Source organism: Dermacentor albipictus, chromosome 4 (genome assembly GCF_038994185.2).
Source record: "Dermacentor albipictus isolate Rhodes 1998 colony chromosome 4, USDA_Dalb.pri_finalv2, whole genome shotgun sequence".
Lineage (NCBI taxonomy): Eukaryota > Metazoa > Arthropoda > Arachnida > Ixodida > Ixodidae > Dermacentor > Dermacentor albipictus.
In genome coordinates, this window is record NC_091824.1 from 58,270,394 (window position 1) to 58,291,258 (window position 20,865).

Below are 20,865 nucleotides of genomic sequence, written 5' to 3' on the forward strand. Positions count from 1 at the left end.
TGGAGCACAAGTGGTTGCGTCGGCAGGAAGCGGCAGGTCCAACTGTACAACACCTGCGGAGCAGTCAATTTGGGCAGAGTGTTTCGAAAGGAAGTCGAGGCCGAGAATTAGGTCGTGTGGGCAGTGTTCAAGGACGATAAATAGAACAACGGTATAATGGCCCCCAATGGTCACACGTGCTGTGCACATTCCAAGGACAGGTGACGTACTCCCATCGGCGACTCGCACGGTGCACGGTACGGCGGGGGTCAGAACCTTTTTGAGCCGGCGGCGGAGAGCAGCGCTCATAACTGAAAGCTGCGCTCCTGTATCAACGAGAGATCTAACAGGAACGCCATCGACTTCAATGTCCAGCAGGTTTCCACATGTAGGCAGGGTCAATAGAGGATTTGTGGGCCGGGTCGGAGTTGCAGCTTCACCTCCGGGAGCTGCACCGCCTAGTTTCCCGAAGCGAAGCGACCGGTTGCAGAAGGGGACGAAGAGCGGTGAACGAGAGGCGAACGGGACCTACGACCTTGCGGAGACGGGGATCGGCTGGATCTTGGTGGAGCACTGTCGGCGTTGATGTTCCTAGTCGGCGTATAGGGCGAGAAAGTGCGATTGTCGGGTACTTGGCTGTAGTGACTCGGAGACGACCACCGAGGAGGCGACGACCAGTGGTTGCGGCAATGACGGGCGATGTGTCCAATACCGGAACAATTAAAACAGATGGGTTTATCATCCGCTGTGCGCCATTCAGCCGGGTTGCGACGGAGCGGTGGAAAGCTTTGCGTCCGGGAGCGAGCGGTCGGAGAAATTTGGTAGGTGTTGGTATGGCGGACTGAGCAGAGAGATGGAATGCCCAAACTTGCTATTTCCTCCCGAACGACCGCTTGTATAAGGGAGATAGCGGGTACGCTTTCCCGACAGTCTGAACGAACGGGAGCCGGGGCCATGGCCTCAAGCTCACGGCGAACGATGCGCGTTATTTCTTCCGGTCCTGCGGGCTGAACGAACCGCGGCGGGTCTTCGCAAGAAGATGTCGCGGCGGTATTGGGCAACCGGTCGAAAGTTTGAGTGACGCGGCGGCCCTTCGCTTGTTCGAAGCGCCGGCACTCCTTAATAATTGCATCCACAGTGGCACAATCCTTACACATCAAGAGATTGAAGGCATCGTCTGCAATACCTTTCAATATATGGCCAATCTTGTCTGCCTCGGTCATGTTGTCATCAGCCTTGCGACAGAGGGCCAGCACATCCTGTATGTACACGACATAGGATTCTGTGGACGTCTGAGCGCGGCACGCAAGTTCTTTTTTAGCTGCCAGCTGACGACCGACAGGTCTGCCGAACAGGTCTCGCATTTTTTCTTTGCAAACATCCCAGCTCGTTAGGTCAGCTTCATGTGTGTCATACCATTGCTTCGCAGTTCCCTTCAGATAAAATATTACGTTTGCAAGCATCATTGTAGGATCCCACCTGTTGTTGTCGCACACTCGCTCGTACATCGTAAGCCAGTCCTCGACGTCGACGTTGTCCGTGCCACAAAATGTTCCTGGGTCCCGTGGGTGAGTGAGGATGACCGTGGGCACGGGCTGCCGAGGCGTTGTCGCTTGTGTCGGTTGATTTGCCATTGTGGCAGCAGGTAGATGACGTCCGCTGCGAAGTTCCGTGGTGGTACCCAGCACCTCCACCAAAATGTTGCGGGAAGAAAGCAGGCCCACGAGTGTAAAATAACTTATATTTACAAATGATGGATATGGCGTTCAGGCAACCGCCAGACTTCGTCTTTCTCTAGTCCAACTCAACGTCTTCCTTCACTTCACCGTAACAATATATATATATATATATATATATATATATATATATATATATATATATATATATATATATATATATATATATATATATATATATATAACACAGATACAGTAGTCTTCTGAAGCTAGCTTCGCGTCATAAAGGCGGAGCACAGCATCGGTTCTATGAAAGCTGTATGCCGCGCATAACGACCCTGTCTTGAGCATCCACGCTCGCACCCAACAAAGCGACAGATGCTATTATAATGTTTCCTTCCCCATCAATGCAGGTCGGTGGAAGAGGTAAGGCCTTAGACTAAAAAGCGAATAACGGTTGACGTGGGTCTCGCACCTCGTACAGCGACTTTATCGCGATGACACCGATTTGTCTGTACACTAGGGAAACAAAATGCCACGATTATGTATAGTTCTTTCTTGTTATTTTCGTCGACGCCCAGCTCTTACTGAGCCTAAATGTTACTTTGCAGTGGAGGACAGTGAGCTGCGAGCGAAAGCAGCAGATTGCCTTGCACGATAGCATTGGAAGCGATGGCTGTCCAAAAAGAAAAGTTTTTCTAGCGGTCAAAGCATAAAACCCCGAAAGCGAAGCGCGTGAGCGTTATACAGAAGAAAGAACCGTTTGCTCAAAATCATAATGCTCACTATCGCTTCGCTCGAGAAGCAGCTCCACCATACAGTCAAACAAACAAAAAGAGAAAAGAACGATACTCAGTTGTACATATATATGTGTACGCCTTCTACGCAGGTTCCCGACCAGAGAAAGGGAGTCAGATGCGTCGGAAAGATACGTGGAAAGCAGGCAGCCGGCCACGGCCACGAGTGCCTAGCCCGCGGCGTTCGATTCCACGAAGTGCGAGCTGGAACCAGTCAGCTTCACCGCGGCACACGCCCGTCCGCGCAAGCGCACGCGTGCGATTGCTATCGCGTTCTCCGCACAGCAACAGCAGCGGCGGCGGCTCTCGTGACAAATGTGCGACGGCTGACCGTTAGCTGACCACGACCAAGGGTCAGTCGCGTCGCCTCCCGTGGCAGGGAGGACACGCGCGGGGAGGGCTTGACGATGGCCGCAGATGTGGACCGATCTCTTGGCTGCTCACGATGTTCTATGCACCGTACGGTGCTGTGGAGGTGCCCGCAATGGACAGGAAGGAAAAAGAGAGATAGAGAGATAAAGAAATGAAAGAAAAGGACCTTCAATGGACGAACGTAACTGACCGTTCGGGTCACATTGTCTGTCGCCAACAAAGCGCAATGGAAACGTGCGCTCTGTTCGATTCGGTGCCCTGCCCTGAGCTGCTTTACGTGAATGACTGTGGATACGTCGCCGAATAGAAAGCCATTGCGATCATGTGCCAGTTCAACTGTTGGCTGACCTCACGACTGACGTTATGGGCAACTCGCAGGTCACTGGCTGTCCCATGCGTATTCTTGAAGGTATTTCCACGAAGACGCCCATCGCGCGATTAAGAGAAATCCAGCGACAAACGAAGCACTATATTAGCACTCTTTCTTACACATTTTTAATCTTAAATGTGTTCCATGCGAGGCACCAGCGAGAACTATATTGGTTCACCACTGGCGTCGGCGAAAATACAAAACAAAAAAACTCACGTACTCACGTACGTACTCAATACTAAATGAACATTGACCCTCAATGTTCGCTTAGTATTGTTACACATTTATGAACGCCTTTCCTTCAACTTAAGAATATCGCAATGCACCTATATGCACAGCCACGCGAGCAGCAATCTTTAGAGTTGCTTACATTATTAACCACACCACAATATATCAGCAAACTGTTCGCATAACATCCCGGTAGAGTGACAAGCGCTGCTTAATATCGGTGCATAATGCTTGGTTAGCGTAACTGTGTGCTGATACAGAGATAACTCTTTCAAACATGGTCGTTATCGAACCCCAACTTCAGAACTTTTGCTGTCTCGGTCACGGCAGTTTCTCTAATTTGCTATCGATATAAAATATATTTCAATATCATTAATCCTAATTACAGAGAGCAACAATTCGGCCACGTTTGTACGTTATGCCTGTGACAGTTTTTTTCCTTTTTTTTCTTTTTCTAGCTAGCTCAACAACAGCCATGGAGCACCCCATGAATTAGAATTCCACGGTGGTGCGGCAGGCAGACATGAAATTTTTCTCGCAGAATTTCGCAAGGAATTCGGAGAAACGTAGCAGCATGTGTTAGTCACCTCAAATATCCGTAGTTCTTATCAAGTATTGCTTACTGCTTTTGTTCAGCAATATCTTTTCTAGCCATGGCAGTCTTACGGTAGCTTATTAAAAGACTTGTACGTAACGAAGTACATGTGATTTCGTTACTTGTAATCAATTGCATTTCTTGGCGATTTTGTAATTTAACGATTACATATTTTACTCGCTAGCAGTCACGTTAGTTCAATTACATTTTTCAGTAGCGAATTGCATGTAACCAGTTGCTTTATTGGTGAGACAAGCTGTGACAGGAGAGGCACCTTTTAGTACTTTTAGCATGAACTACAGATAGCACGCCCGTGGTCGTCCAATGCGACAGCCTTGTGGATGCGTCTGTGTCGAAGTGAAAACCTGAGTTTTGCACACTTTTCTTGGCGGCGCTTTTAAACGGCATTCATGCGCGTTGAGAGTTGCGACTCAAATCCTTACTAAGCGTAGACTCTGATTTCTCTCAAACAGACAAGCTTATGGCCATTAAGTAAACATGTTCCTGTCTGCCTGCATGATGCGTGACTCGCATGCGACTATTTTGCGAATGTAACAGAAGCACTATGTTGAAGGCCGACGAATAAGCACTTATATTTTTAATTACATTACAGATTTAGCCACCTTTTCGAGGAGCGTGAACTTCTGCTGGCATCCCTTACAATTCTTGGCTTTAAGTCTGAAGGGATAAGGAATGAAGGGTGTCGGCAAGAGCTGCAGCGGGTGTTGGCTGACGAATTGAACTGACGGGGCTATTACACCACACCGATGGCCACTTTAGAAGTTGTTGCCACCAATTGAACTGCGGACGATTTTTTTTTTTTAGCTTTTGCCTACCAGGAGCGTGTTCTCCAAGCTCGAACAACATTGAAGCGTTACGATTCATACAGTGCCTACGCGCGAGCATTGCGGCATTTTTCTACCGCCATCTCGTGTTGATATGCTACAGCACCGCCATTCCTTCCAACGCCCAAATCCAGCGAATTTTCAGCGTAGCTGCTGATAAGTCTTCAGATAAAGAGGGAATATGAGCGACGAAAATTTTGAGAAACAATTGTTTAAACAACGTGTGAACGAATGCAACGACGCACTGAAACAGACAAGCCAGCTCGGTTTGCATATTCACTGCATTCGTGCAAAATTAATAAATGCTGGTAGGAAAGTAACTTGAAAGTAATCGATTACCTTTGAGTAGTGTCACAGTTACTTTTGTGGGGCAGTAATTGATAACTGTAAGTAATTACATATTTGATTGAAGTAAATATAACTGTAATCGGCTCCTTTTTTTTTCTGCAACGTGCACAAGTCTAATTTTTTTTAAAATTAGTTGGCAGTTCTCGCATGAAAAAATGTGAAATATATCAAAGCCAGTCAAGGAGGAGGACGACTTTTACTAGCTGCAGATACACTTATACCTCTGTCACACGAGCACGCAAAAACATTTTGACGTAAGCAGCTTTTACCAAGTTGAAAGACTTTTTATTGAAGAGGTGTTGCGCGGCAGACACACGGCACCAGCTATCTTTTTTTTTTTATGTTTCCTTCTGGAGACGCTTTACGGAAAACGTGTGGCGCTAGAGTTCGAAATAAAATCGGCCAACATAAACTGATGCATCTAGAAATACAAAGTGAAAACTTATTTTATTACACAGTTTTCAAACTAATTTAATAACACCAGATTAAGAGACGTTAATGTAAAGATTTATTGTAGTAGCTTGGAAAGCGTTCGACGTGCTTTCAAGGCCCGTTCGACTTGTTCACGAGGGTGCAGAAGAAAATGAGCATTACTGGATTTAGTACACCTCCTGCGAGACAAAAATATTTTTTACGATGAGCCTAGGCGACAGAAAAATACGCATTTGCTTAGTTTCGTAATATATGATAACTGCCGGCGCCCACTGGTTTCGAGGCTGCTCCTTTCCGGCCGTAAAATAGATCGACGAACTCCGCTTCCAGAAAAGACCGCTTCTGAAAAAGAGATCGCTCCCTGTCATGTGTCTGCGTCAACGTGACATTCAAACATCATTGCAACTTCGGCGCAAGGTTCAGAGATTGAAGTTTCTTTTTCAGCTGAAGCACGGGAAACTAGCTTTAAATCCAGATGATTATATATCGCCTCTATTCACCAGAAAAACAAGGCATCGCCGTGATAAGTCTATACCCCTTTCAGCGCCAGAACCAATTCGTTCAAATTTTGTTTCTTTCCATGCACGGTAAATGGCTGGAATGTTCTTCCATCGGCATGGTTGCAGAGCACTGAGATAACCGAGCAAATGGTTACATATGACGTAGTGGTATCATTTTTTTCTTTTCTGGTTTGTTAGTACCTTATGGTGATACCTTTCTGTATTGCTGGTACCTTTTTACCTTATGCATATGCGTCTCCATTTGCTTGTTTGTAATTGGTAAGTCATTGCTTTGCTTTTGTTGCAGTATTTCGTGCATTTCTTTACTAGCCTGATTGTATAGCCTTACCTAACTTTTGGGTACTTGAATAGTTGTGGTGGTCTTCAGCGTTGGCATTTATTATAGAACTTATAGGCATGTTAAAGCACCCTTTATTAGTTTGTTTTTGTTTTCACACTTTCTGCCTTAGTTGTTGTTGCTGTTATAATACTTGGTCTTTTTGTATCGGTTCATCTGAATTACGTGTATTTTTGCGTTATTTGAATGTATTTATGCCCACTCCTTCCAGGGCCTCCTGATGGCCTGCAGTATTGTCTAAATAAATAAAAATAATCAATTTTTCAGGAGAAAGTCTTTTTGCTCAAAAGGCTTTCGAGTGACCGTGTGACAGGGGTATTGGCCTCGTAAGAGCTGCCGGCGATTGCTCCGACCAGAGCCGCATATCAATTGATCAATTGAGGTGGCGCCAGGATTCCGTCAGAGCATTTGCGATTGTATACTAACGGGAAAGATGGAGTTCAACCTGCGCGCAACAAGCCGCACCGTCTGTCCCCCCGTTTCGCTACTCGATCGCTCGAAGCTGTATACCGTAATCCAACACAACTCAACTCAATATTTGTGAAGAAACAAGCAACAAGAATAGTTGCCAGCGTTTTCAATCTCGTCCAAAACGAATCAATCACGCCCAACCTGTATTTCAATAGAGCCGCATTGCCTATCAGCGTCCCCTTCCCTGTTCTCTCTACAGTTTAGTAATACCAGTCGGAACTGTAAAACAGCAATACCAAGGATTTGAGCCCCAACTCGCGCGCAAGAAGCTTTAGCACCGCGGCATCAAACACTGACGCGATACGAGTCTCGAGGAAAACACCGCGGATTCACTTATCCCTCGCGGTGCGCTAATGGAGCGTGCGTGTCTAATGGGCCAAAATTCCGGCATTCCTATCTTCGCGATGATTCCGGCCGCCTCACGGTCAAGTGTCATCAAGCATCCGAATGACTTTCGTCGCGTGCCCACGTATATGGTATACACACGGGCACAAAGACGGTGACCCTGAGCTTGCCAGGAAAGAAGCTCGCGACCCTCGGCATTGTTTACGGACGGAGAATATACCCGTTTCACCGAAACGCTTTCCTCCCCCCCCCCCTCTCCACTTCCCATCTCGCCCCCCATTTCCATGCGCCTTGCGGGGGATGCGCTGTCACAAGCGCAAAATCATAGTTGTTTTCAGAGCGCACGAAGAATACAGGAAGGTGCCTTTTTTTTTTTTTTTGACTGGGGGCCCTTCTTTGAGGAAGAAAACACGTCGTAGGAAACGCGTGTTTCTTCGCTGACCACGTGACTACGTGTGCATACAAAAAACAGCCGCCTATAATTTATGTATCAGATCTTGCGTGGATCATGCACAAGTATATATAGCAGAACTTAAAATAAGTTTCTCTCAAGTGTCAGGTATACAACGAAGCCAGAGGAGACTGTTTATGGTGCAGTGTGAACGGCTGAAGTACCCGCGTAAACGGGACAACAGGAGCTTCACTGGTTAACACCACAGCAGATGAGCTTTAACAAAAGATAGAGTGCTCAATTAAAATTTAAAGAAAATGCAGGGTGATTAGAGAGTGAGGCCGCAACTACTTTAATCGCTTCAGAGTAGGCAATGAGAGCACATGTCATCTATGTAGTAGATATAAGTGCTCCAAACATCGCACTAGAATAAGCGCGCCCTATATTGAGAAGTGGGCTATTGCTGGCCGCAAGTTTCCACACGGTTAGCGAAAGTGATTTAGAAGTGAATACTCATGTTCGCACACGGGCACATTTGGCCTGGCGCTAAGCAAGAATTTGTAATAGGTGTAGATGACTCCGGGAGATGGCGCTGGTTTCCTGAGCGAGAACTGCACTAGTGCAATTGAAACGAATGCGCCAAGGTTATGTATGTATGTATGTATGTATGTATGTATGTATGTATGTATGTATGTATGTATGTATGTATGTATGTATGTATGTATGTATGTATGTATGTATGTATGTATGTATGTATGTATGTATGTATTCATACATAATTTAACATACATCAAAATTATCGACAGTCGTTCAACAGCAACAGCACTACTACTACTACTACTACTACTACTACTACTACTACTACTACTACTACTACTACTACTACTACTACTACTACTACTACTACTACTACTACTAACAACAACAACAACAACAACAACAACAACAACAACAACAACAACAACAACAATAATAATAATAATAATAATAATAATAATAATAATAATAATAATAATAATAAAGCGTCACTGCACTTACGTTTTAACACGATATTATGCCAATCGCTTCCCCTACGGAAAGTTGATGCAAAATATATGCAAGGTGAACGTAAATTATTCACAATATAACAATCGCCATTGCCAAAAAAAAAGAATTCATCTGAATTTGAGATTAATTTGATAATGTAAACGTTGCATAAGACGTTTCAGCCCTCTTGTGTCATTCCGTACCAAGCCAAATGTGGCAAAAATTTTCATGCATTATGTGCATTTGCGCATAATACACCGCCTTATCAGCCGTTATCCGAACTCGGTTAGCGGGAGTTACTCCTAACCGTTTCTTTTCGAGAAGTTATTCTTTTTCAGTTGTTTAGTGGTTTCCACGTTATTTCGACGTTAGGAAGCAACTGAACCTCGCTTATGGTTGATCTTGGTGAACTGTGCTAAACATGATTATCGTTTTGTTTTTGTGTCTTTTGGTGCAGTTCACTTCTTTCGACTATGAAAAATGTCCAGCGCCTACAGCGTTTCTGAAATGTCTGCTGACAGCGGTCGGTCAAGTATATGCAACTATTTATCGATGCCGACATGTCAATTAAAAATGGTATAAATATGCATGCACAATTATCAGCAATAATTTTAACTTGGTTACTATCAATTCTCACTGAGATTTGATAGTGACTATATGAACTGTCTATCGACTACAAGGGCCCCAGAGAAGTGGACGAATGCCAACGTTATACTAATCCACAAAAAGGAAGGCAAAGAACTGAAAAATTATAGGCCCATTAGCTTACTTCCAGTATTATATGAAATTTTCGCCAAGATAATTTCCAATAGAATAAGGGCAACACTTCGCACGCGCTAGTTGGAATCGGTTGGCGCAGGACAGGGGGTAATTGGATATCGGAGGGAAAGTCCTTCGTCCTGCAGTGTACATAATGTAGGCTGATGACGATGACTATCAACTATTTGTTGAAGTAAGTATGTTAAGGAACTATTGCTTTTAACGACATTTTACGATGCAGTGATAACTCTGCTGTAGCAAACGGTCATACATATAGCATCGAGTTTTTGATAATAGCCATTTTCAACGCATTAACTTGTATGCAAGATATGTAATCTAGAGTTCCAACCGCTTCATAGCGAGCACTGTTCTGAGACGGTCGAAACCAGTACTACAAATGTAGTCAGTGCAGAATGATCTTATCCACTTACTGCGTAAAAACGTGTCTTTCAAAACTCTTTAGGACGCATACCGTACATAAATACAGAGCCAGAGTTCATCACCGGGCACTGTATACATATGATCTGAATGCTGCAGAGATGCCAATTTACCCCCTTTCGTGACGGTATATGCAGGTAGCGTTAAATGCTGTTTAACTGCAGAGGTTGGAAGCCTAGCACCTGGGGCTACTACTCTTCTGTGAGAAATATAATAAATAAATAAAAATAAAAAAGAACATTTTAGCATACGCAAACACTAGACATGCAAGAGTGAAGGAAAAGAAAACACACGAACCATAATAACGAAGGCGAGCCATTGCACAAGATTGTCCCTCTAGTATTTCAAGCACGTGGCCATACTGGCAAAAAAAAAAATCAGACATAGCCTATCTCACGATGAATGTCGAATTTAATACGATCAGCGTTGAAGCAATGCAGCGACACGCCATATTGACACCACCAAACGGCGTCATGTATGAGGCGTGTAATCAGCCGGGTTCCTTTCTTGCCCTTACCAACGAACACGCCGCACCATCTAGCGGTGGGGCCGCGAAGTCCGAGCATGGCACCTGTGTGGATATATATCAGGACAAGAAAATTTTTTAAATTTGTCCGGTGTTTGGCAGAATCCGAATATATATGTCACGGGTTCCATTCCGCCCAGCACCGGAAAGATTTTAAAACATTATTTTGTCACTAAAGAGGCCACGCATACGTAGTGGCCCAAGTTGGCGTGAAAGGGGCCCATTGATAAGCCATTGAAGGTTCATTGAACCTGTCAGAGGTACAAGCATTACTTTGGTACTTCCACTGGTACTTCCGCAACCAGCGTCAGCTTTGACTGCCCGCTTATTATGAATAATCGTTACGACAATGTTGCCGTACTACAATGGAATGTTAATAGACTTCGAAATAAGTCAGCTCATTTTCGCAAACTTTCCTGAGCTCAACTTTCCTGATTTATGTATACAGGAGGCAGGCACGCAAGATAGCTTTCAGCTTCAGTTTACTATCAGTTCTACAAGCAATGATTAGGTCTGTGGAGGTAGTATGGAAAAATGGGTGCCAAAATCAACGACTGCAACGGGACCGTCGGTTAAAAAATATTGGTGTACAAAACGTGGGTTTAACCGAGCAAAATTAAAAAGTACATTTAAAGAAATTAACGCACAAAATGCATTACACTGGTAAAAAATCATGCGCAAATAAGTACGTATATTAGAAAGCATAACTATACAGCAAAACACATTATCTAGCATGAAACTACTTATACAAAATAAAACATTTCAATTCTTGCTTGAATGCAGTCAAAGATGGTTGGGGTTTAAGAGAATGTGGTAGTCATTCCATATTTTTAACGCTGAAGACGAGGATGTCATTTTCCCATAGTTCGTGTTACATTCAGGTAGTACAAATTTCAAACTATGTGCAAACCTAGTGCAGTTGGCATTATTGAGTACTCTGCAGTCTATAAATTTACCAACAAGCTGTTTGTTAGGTAATTTAAAAAAGAGGATATTGATATACTTTAAATGTTCACCTCTTTGATTAGGTGATATATCAATTATCGCATCCAGTTATCAACAACAGAGCGATGTTACGCGCGAAAACAGACGTACCATCCCATAAATGACACACTCGAGCGACTCAGTACCGGAGTTAGTCGCCTGTCAAATCTCATCTGAAAATACATCTCTGACGGTGAGCAGTCGTTATCTGCAAGCTTCCAGTATAATTTCTGTAGACAGTTTGCTGAATGTGTTTAGTATCTTGAACTCACTTGTACTGGCCAGCGGGGACTTCGATGCATGTAACGTTATCTGGAGTAGCGAACATAGTGGTGCTTGCGCACACTTTTGTCCAGTGCACGCAGCCGGGAAATGCAATCAAAAAGTGTCAAATGACAGCTTTCCGACATTTATGTGTGGGCACCGTTATTTTAGTTGTGCAGTCGTTACGCTCTGCTCACAAGACCTCCTTGGTGGCGCTGAATGGGCAACGAATGTAGAAGCGCATGGCAGCGAAGATTTCTCGGTTCTGGCTAAACATTCGCTGATGCGACGTGCAGAGACGCGGTGTGGCTGTAGCGATTAAATCTAACGTAAAATTCACCATTTTAGACAGCAAAGCCTATGGCGTAAACTCACATTTTATGGAAAAAGCATATTTTTGGGTGGTGTGTGCCGACCACCACTTTACAGACAAGTCTCCTTTCTACTTAGCGAGACACGCGTATGTCCGGCTAGACCAAGTGGAAATGGGACTTGTCCCCAGAAAACATCGGGGGACAGGGGAACGCCCAAAAACATCTGAGGCGGTTATAGGCAAAACTTTGACAATGAAATTTTCCCAGACGAAACCCTTCATCCCAGACGACGTGAGGATTTTTTGTGTTCATGTATGCACCTTCAAGGCTCACTTTGCACAAGCGCACGACCCCTATACAGGATCGTCGCTGGTTCCACTTCTGGCGGCCGCGTGGACGTAATATTACAACTGCTCAAAGCCGCACGAGTCCTCCGAACAATGAACGTGACGAAAGCTTGAACCGAGACAAAAAAAAAAAAAAAAACGGGGGATGGAAGAGGGGAGAGTGGGGTGGTATGGGGGAGAGCTGGCGGTGAAGAGCTGGTTCCCTCTGAAAAGGAATCAGGAACAGAGTCCGTTCACAAAGCATGTTGTATGCGGTCATGCGAAATCTGTATGTGGTGAAAATGTCGAGTTGGAATAAAGGGGTTTTTCACCTGGCTTGCTGCATACCCACGTGCATAAGCCAGACGTTGCAGCTACACTTTTGACGCTATGTAAGGTGAAAACGACGGCCGAGTGGCGCTTTTTACTGCCTTTCCAGTGTTGATACATGTTGAATGGACTCCATTATGAAGTCCCGAACAATACCAGCTTCCTGCGCAAGAAAGTGAGGAAGGACTTGCGTTCACCCAGGTACATAAATCCCCATTTGCATGAGTGCAGTAGCCAGGTTGAGCGCCTTATGCACCCGCAAGAACAATTAACGCTTGCAAAGACGTTGTCAGCGGCTTATACCGGCATCGTATTTCTGGTGCACATGTCATCGCAATCAAAAAGAGAGACTTCATTATTAAAAAAATGAGAAGCTGCTTTTCACTTGCATATCGTGCTTTGGAAAGTTCGAGTACTGTTGTCCTTCAGGTTTCAATTTTCACAGATGACTTAGAAAGATACGCGGTCAGTTGCCACCTTATTTTAGAAATCATGCAGTTTTTCCTTCTAACTGGGCACGTCGGATCTGTCACTTGATTTTGATTTCCTGGAGAGTGTGAAATATGAGTTGCGTCGTAACCAAACTTTTGCAGATGCCGATGAAAACGTCACATAGCAGTTTGGTGTAGATGCTTGAACGTCAAATTTTTTTTCTTTTACTGGGTAACAGGAATTAGGCACCATGAGCAAGTGAACCCTATTGTTTTTATATATTTTTACTCTATACGGACTCTATGGTTCTATTGGACAGATTCTTATGTACGGCCGGATTTTGTTCCACCATAGTTTCATTTGATATAGCCTCGTCACCGTAGTATGAAGCAAGCACTACACAAGGGTTAAGAGATTCATTTATCATATTCAAAGCCAGGACACCACAGATGCAATATATTGCATCTGTGAAGACGTGGCTTTGAATTATATGGGGCTTGAACTGCCATGAAGACGATCATACTGTAGTTATCGTGGTATAGTTCGAAGTATGGTGCTCCCGCAACACACAACGGAGCACTGAACATTATTAGACCACTGTCCGCAAGCTCGTGTCGCCCTGGCTGGAGAACCCGAAAATCCCGCTCTCCAAGTTCAGAATAAAAATCAATTAGTACTTCTCGGTATATACTGTGACGCGATATGTCGTGAGACATGCCCGTCCAACCAGCAACGCTATACTGATATCGCGTACGTCCTTCTCCACACTCTCATAGGAGGCTTCATCACGGCGCTCCTGGTCACCTTCAAATGGACCAGGGCCTGGCAGCTCCTCAGAAACATCATTGACAATATCCTTCGCTCTTGCACGACACTCAAGCTGAGTGCAGCCTGAAGGAAGGAAGGAAATCAACTTTACTCAAGCTCCTGCCGGCCACGAGCTTCGGGCTCTCATGGAGTGGGCGTCTCCCACGACGGAACCGGGAGGTTGAGTTTCCTGGCGGTGTCGTGGACCTGCTGGACGGCCCAGAGTTGGGGAGCGAGTTCTTCGCTCCGAATTGCTTCTTCAAACTTGCGCTTGTCCGGTTCGGAGTTTATGTGAGCTTGTAAGCACGGCCAGAGTAAATGATAGACGTTAAGGGATGTATTGCAATTGGTGCAATAAGACTTGTCGTAGAGCTCAGGCATGTAATGGTGTAGTCTGTTTTGCGTGGGGTATGTGTCTGTTTGTAGCATTCTGAGCGTAACCGCTTGAGCTCGAGTGAGCGTGCGGTGTGGCGGGCTATACTCTGTACGTTGTAGGTAGTAGTGTTTAGTGATTTGATTGTATGTAGCGGGGGCTTCCTTGTTCTCCGAGTGGTCGGGTGAAGCCGCGCTGTCTGTAAGCGCGCGCCTGAAAATCCCAGACTAATGACCTCACAGAGCCACTAAAACATACGCTCAGGCGTTCGTGTGATCGGGCCATCATATTGCCTAATCTGTTGCACATACCAAGGAATTTAGGACATTGCCCCTTCGACAATCTCTTAAACTTCGCCGCAACGCGTCAGAGTACCTCAAAGATCAACACAGTTTCAACAAGTTTTGGCTAGTGCCGTGTTAAGGGTAATTTTTTCGAATAACACTCATTTAGGACAATTAGTCGGCACTTGCCGTATAGCAGCGTTTTCGTCAGGATCCAACCACTGCAGCAGTGAAGTTCGGTTAAGTCGCTAAATATATATATATATATATATATATATATATATATATATATATATATATATATATATCTTTTTTTTATGTTGGCCTCTGAGCTATACTGATGTATACGGTGACGTTCAACAGATTTTCCAAGGGGCAATCTGTGAAATTCCTGCAAATGGTTGCGTTATTGCGAAAAGCTTGTGTAAATACAATTTTACCTTGCGCATTTTGCATTACAGTATAAACGAACGTAACGTACACAGATACTGCATTGTGGTCTTCCGTACAAAGCAATTGCCTGAGTCAATGAATAAGATTAGCGCAATCATAAGGCAGGAAAGCGGGACACGAACGTACTATAGACAGAACTTGCGGACCGCAACTGATTATAAAAGCAATAATAACAGCAGCTACATGTAGTAACTTATAACAAAGCAGCCATAACGAGAGTCTCATAAAAACACTATAATAAACCTGACCTTCATAGAGAAATAACACAAGGAAGTAACAGAAAACACGTTTCCCTCAGAAACAAACTGCTATATAATACAGGCTAAAGTTATCTAGTGTAGAGACCACGTCTTCGTTATATTCACGTAAATGTTGCGGGGTGAATGATATAAATTAAGTTAGAAGTTAGCTTATGATATAATTTGTTAGGACCTTTGGCAAATAAAATTGACACTTACTGCGAATCAGACCTCACTGGCGTCACTAAGAATGGAAGTCGTGAACGTGTTAAGTGGCGCTATTCACAAGTTTGAAAAAGAACATGACCGCATGACTGAAATGTGCTCTAATCTCCCACTTCGTTCATAACATCACCTATATATGTATGCTATTTTATGTAGCGTTTAATGACATTCGAAAGCAAATTGAGAAATTAAGTTCAGTACCTACAGAGCTTCAGCATTTTATGAATATCTTGCAACGTTCAAACATATTCCAGCATAAAGGCACCTTTGAAATGTAACCTTGACGTTGAAGCTACAGAAAACAGAGACCTGAATGTACCATGTATTGCGATTTCTGTGCTGCACATTTACATGGTTTTCCTATTGTTGAATGCGTTGCGAATTCTCAACATATACTCAGAGACCGTATTGAAAGGAAACTGTGTTAAAGAACTTAATAAGTTGCTGCTCGTTTACATGCATGAACCTTGCTGGGAGAATTTAACAGTGCCACATATACATGTTCATAACTATAATAACATGCTTTTGACATCTATAAGTGCCCATTTTTTAACCAAAATAAATTACCGTGTGTCTACTTGACAGACTGACGTTGATGCCGGGGAAGTGACTATTCAGCAATGAACGTACTTAAGCGACACACATACAAAGAACAGCAGCTGAATTCCCAAACCTTCTTCTTCGTAAGGGCTGTTGGCCAATGCAAGGCTACCTTCAGAGTAGTGGCTAGCTTGTTGGCACGAACACATACTTAAGCAAACAGCGCAAATAACGGGACACATAAAAGGGGCATACGGCACAGGTGCTGACTTCCAACAAGTATGTTTATCGCGCGAGCGAGAAATATATAGGCAGATAAGCGACAGTGAAAACATAATAGCGTGAAAAACATGAAAACAATTACTTGAGATTGCTGGTATACGCGGGGATGTGTTAAATTTGCAGCTATGCGATTTCCTTGCGTAATAAGTGGATTGGTGGTGAACTGATGCATGAAGGGCCACGTTGGATGATGGCAAATGACTTGACAATTCCACGCGTTTGCTGGTCAGCGTGCTTTTAGAAAGATCAGCGTGCTATTTCAGAAAGGCCACCATCATCCAAAAGCACGCTCGCTGACCAGCGCACGCGTGGAATTATCAAGGCAAGTGCTTTCATACAACGTGGTCCTTCATACGTCAGTTCACCATCGATCCAGTTACAAGGAAATCGCGTATCTACAAATTTAACACACCTCTGCCCACCTGCAAGGCTGCCTTCGCTAACTATATTCTGAGAAATCACTATTGGTTGACATCTGTCCTTGCGAACAGTTCTAGCGTAAGCACTTTTCGTGACATCACAACCCCCATATGCATCCAGTTGTAAAGTCATTCCAACAAGCCGATGCGACCTGAAAATAATGTATATGCACCTGCACAGTGCGTGCACAGCAAGAACACAATTAAATTCTTGGGTTTTAGGTGCCAGAACCACGATCTGATCATGAGGCAGGCCGTAATAGGGGACTCCGGATTAATTTCGACTATTTTGGGTTCTTTAACGTATGTCATGCCAATTTACGGAACACGGGCGTTCTTGCATTTCGCCCCCATCGAAATGCGGCCGCCGCGGCAGGGATTCTATCTTGCGACCTCACTCTTACCAGCGCAACACCACAACCGCTAAGCCACCACGGCAGGTAAGCACAGCAAGAAGCGAAATACATTCAAACGAATTAAGAAGCACTCTTATTGGTTCATCTCGCGTTGAGATGACCGTGTGCCTGACAAGCTCATCTTAGGAAACTATTTGGTAGATCAGTACAACCTAAACCAAGCGTTAACTTTAAACTATTCTGGAATCTGTGTTTGATACGTCAAAGAGTAGCATCCCTGACCAGCATGAAGGGATGATGGATTTATCCCATGCAAGCAATTGAAGCTAACGGTGAACAAACTACACAAATCCGTCCTACTTTATTTTTCGATGCAGTCGAGGTGATATCATTCGCACCTTACCGGTTGCATCTCGTGTTTGTCTAGGTAAACCTCTTTGGACTTTACCATAAGCGCATGATGACTTTGCGATAACGCACTAACCGCCGTGACACCATTGCAGGTGTATAAGGCCATTTAGGTGGTTAATCTCGGTTATGACATTACCATACATTGCCCTCAGCTCCGCATTATTTAAGGCCAATCAAGAGCAAAGCACTTCAGTGTGTGAAATGAACTAAGGCAATATTGCTCATGCGCCTTCAGTCGAGTTGGCTAATATGATTTCTATTACTCACGCTACAGGAGCGCGCAAAGCGCGAGAATTCCAATACTTACGAACTGATATAATCTAGAATATAAAAGTATACCTAAATTATGTCGCAAGTCACCGCACACACAGCATGCAGACAAATCACCTTGGTAGGTACCGCATGACCTTGAATGAAGTACAGCAGCGGCTACGGCAGTATAGTGCTCAAATGACGGACCCAAGGTTTGGTCGCAGCCTAGAAGGGAGTCAAATCACGCATCCGTAGCAGCTTGCACCTGGACGAATCTTCCTCGGCAAGGCGAGGCGTATACGTGAAAGATACGAGCACACCCACCTGGACACGGTAAAATATTCTAGCCGCGCCGTTGTCACGTTCGCAGTCACGGCTGAACCCCAGGGAGCCAGCTCGTGGGTGTGAACTGCGGGGGGACTTGGCGATTGCCACCCGTGGCCAAGACGCTCTGCCAACTCAGCGGTGCCGCGAAGCGCTGCCGTGGCCCACATCAGTAGCCAAGGCCGCAGATGAAGACAGCAGGGATTTCCCGGAGCAGCCGGGTGGCAGCGCCGACCGGACCGATAAGGCAGAACGCATCGCTTTCGTCACGCGTTGCACGCCGCGTTCTTTCTGGGGTCCGCCCTGCGCCTTCCGGTAGAGCACCGCAGCCGGACCCCGGAACACCCCGACAGGCTCCCGCAGATGTCAGGCCTGTTCGCGTAGGCGGTCGCGGGTCGCAGGCGAAACACCCGCTCACCCCTTTTTTCTGTGCTTGCGCTTTCCTCGCTTCCAGAGAGCCCGGCAAAAGGGCAAACACGCTGCCCTTTCGTGCTGTCAAGCGTCGCCTTCTCACCCGAAACGATGACCCGTATGGTCCGCGGAAACCGGCTCACTTTCCTTCTGCTTGGTTCAGTTTCGACAATTTTTTTCTTCTTATTTCGGCGGTATCTCCGAAGAATAGGCGGTTTTTGACGAAACGCCCTTACCATACGCTTGTGCGTCAGCTCCCTGTATGTCCCATACGTGCCCCTTCCCCCTTCCGCGGTATACACATATATATACATATGCATATATGTAAGGCACGCGGACGACTCGGGAAGCTGTGCGATGAGATATGGCGCGCCTGTAATGTGCTGCGGATTGTGAGACGGCTCTTTTCTTGCGGACGTAGGGGGGTGGACTCGATTGTGAGTAGAAACTGGCGCATTTTTCACTCTTTCGCTCCCCCGCAAGACGGCACGCATGCGCCTTCTGCTGCTGCTGCTGCCGAGCGTTGAAGAGCTCGGCGGAGGCATTTATCATTTGCGGCCCAGGTGGAATGTGACAATAGCCACCGAAGGGAGGAAACCGCACCCGTCTTGCACGAAGGTGTCTTTGACCTTGCATGGAACATTCATCGTTGCGGCTTCAGGCGCCCATATGCAATATGCTAGTCTGCATGAGCTGATGTCTGCACGAGCAAACAAAAGGCAGGCTTAGTGCTTCAGAAGAAGAAGCTGTTAAATGTTGGAAAGCAAGGAATCCTCGCACACTGTCCTTGCCTATACTTCACATCTTTCTGAATGAGCTTGTGTGATACGTGCTTATCTTGCCTGCGTCACAAAGTGCACAACTGCACTCGAAATGAGATAAAGTGAACGCTTAATAAGTCCCGCCGCCGAAACAGGCACCTTCACGGAGAAACGATAATCGGAATTCAAGAGTTGAAACAACGCATTATGCCAGAAATACACGTTGAATCCCACGTCAGAAACAACATTAAGGAACAGTGCCTTCATCCCTGAAATCTCGTGACACAGAAGTGTGTGCTAGAAATTCGAGAACACCTAAGCATTTATTATGAGTTGTGAATAAGACAGTACTGTTCAATATAACGCCGTTGAGCGGTCCTTCGGGTTAGGAACACCTCATGGGCAAGCGAGCGCGTTGAGACACTTGACCAACGCCTAGATAGCACAAGGCCGGTGTGCTTCGATCCATGACGTCATGCTACCTTCCCCGACTGCCATAAAATCTAATGCAATGCTACCATGTAGTTCCGCGCTGATTTTGACGTCACCGCTTTCGTCACGCCGGGCTTCTCACTGGAAATTTCGGTCCAAGGAGCATAATGTCAAAGCAGAATGCACAGGCCTGCTATTTAGGAGAAGCTGGTTTAGTCCAGTGGGAAAGATACCCGGCTTCTGAGCGAGGCACCGTAGGGTTCGAAATTAACTACCAACACCGTTTTTTTCTTTCGATATTTTGTGTTTCTTAATACATAATCCCGTTATAGCGATTACCGAGGTGAAGTTAGAGCGCAGGGGAGAGCTTGTGCGGCTAACACAGGCTTCCGAGAGCGAGGGTGACGTGATCTCGCGGCGATGCTCTCTCCCTTCACACGGCAATTGGTGCACCAGCGCAACAGCAGGTTTTCTCTTTCGCCCACTTTGCTACGTCGAGGCGCGCGCGTGAAGTTGCGTTGCAGCCAATGAGAATTTAGGTGTAGTTTCGCTGGTACGGACGCCGGCTTTCTCGCTTAATGTTTCATTTGATGCTATCGCATTAAAAATACGACCATACATACAACGAAATATAGCCAATGCAAGCTGCTTCCCGACCTTCCACCTGCTCAAGGTTTTTACTATATAAAATTGCATAACAACCCTTCCTGTCATAACCAGTTACGTACTCGTCTATGAACATGTTTGATTATTTAGAGCCCATGTTCTGCGCTGCATAACGCAGTTCCTCGTCGTTCGGAAGCCGCAAAGCGCGTTAATCTTCGTTTAGCGCCGCTTACACCCATGATTACAAGGGGTCATAAGCAGGCGACTATCGCCTCACGGCCCATCTGCGTGGACCGCGATAGGGAGCAAGAGTCCCTCATACTTCAATGGGCCCCTGCCGCTGCCAGCAGGGCGCCACCGGCCACGCGCGTCACCCATGACTCGCCACGCTGCGCAAACACCAAACGAAGCAGATCGATGCTACGTGTTTGCCTGTTTACCAATCACAACGCCCCCAGGAGTTGCGCCTCCAGTCGAGCGGATGCAGAAGACGCGTGCGTCCAGCAGCAGACGCTCATTTCCTGGCTGATGTTGCTCCCCTCCACCTCGCGGGTGCCCCGGACAAAGCTACTGGCTGGGCTATC

General features: G+C 45.6%; 1 long non-coding RNA gene across 1 annotated transcript in view; it reads right to left on the reverse strand.

Moving 5' to 3' along the window:
* Window positions 1–19,305, reverse strand: part of LOC139059107 (uncharacterized) — a 39,349-nt gene extending 20,044 nt beyond the window's left edge. Inside the window, exons 1-2 of the long non-coding RNA XR_011513914.1 lie at window positions 18,072–19,305; window positions 17,883–17,972 (exon numbers count right to left, since the gene is read on the reverse strand). This is a non-coding gene — a long non-coding RNA (uncharacterized lncRNA). The remainder of the gene's footprint in view (window positions 1–17,882; window positions 17,973–18,071) is intronic.
* Between the last annotated feature and the right edge of the window lie 1,560 nt (window positions 19,306–20,865).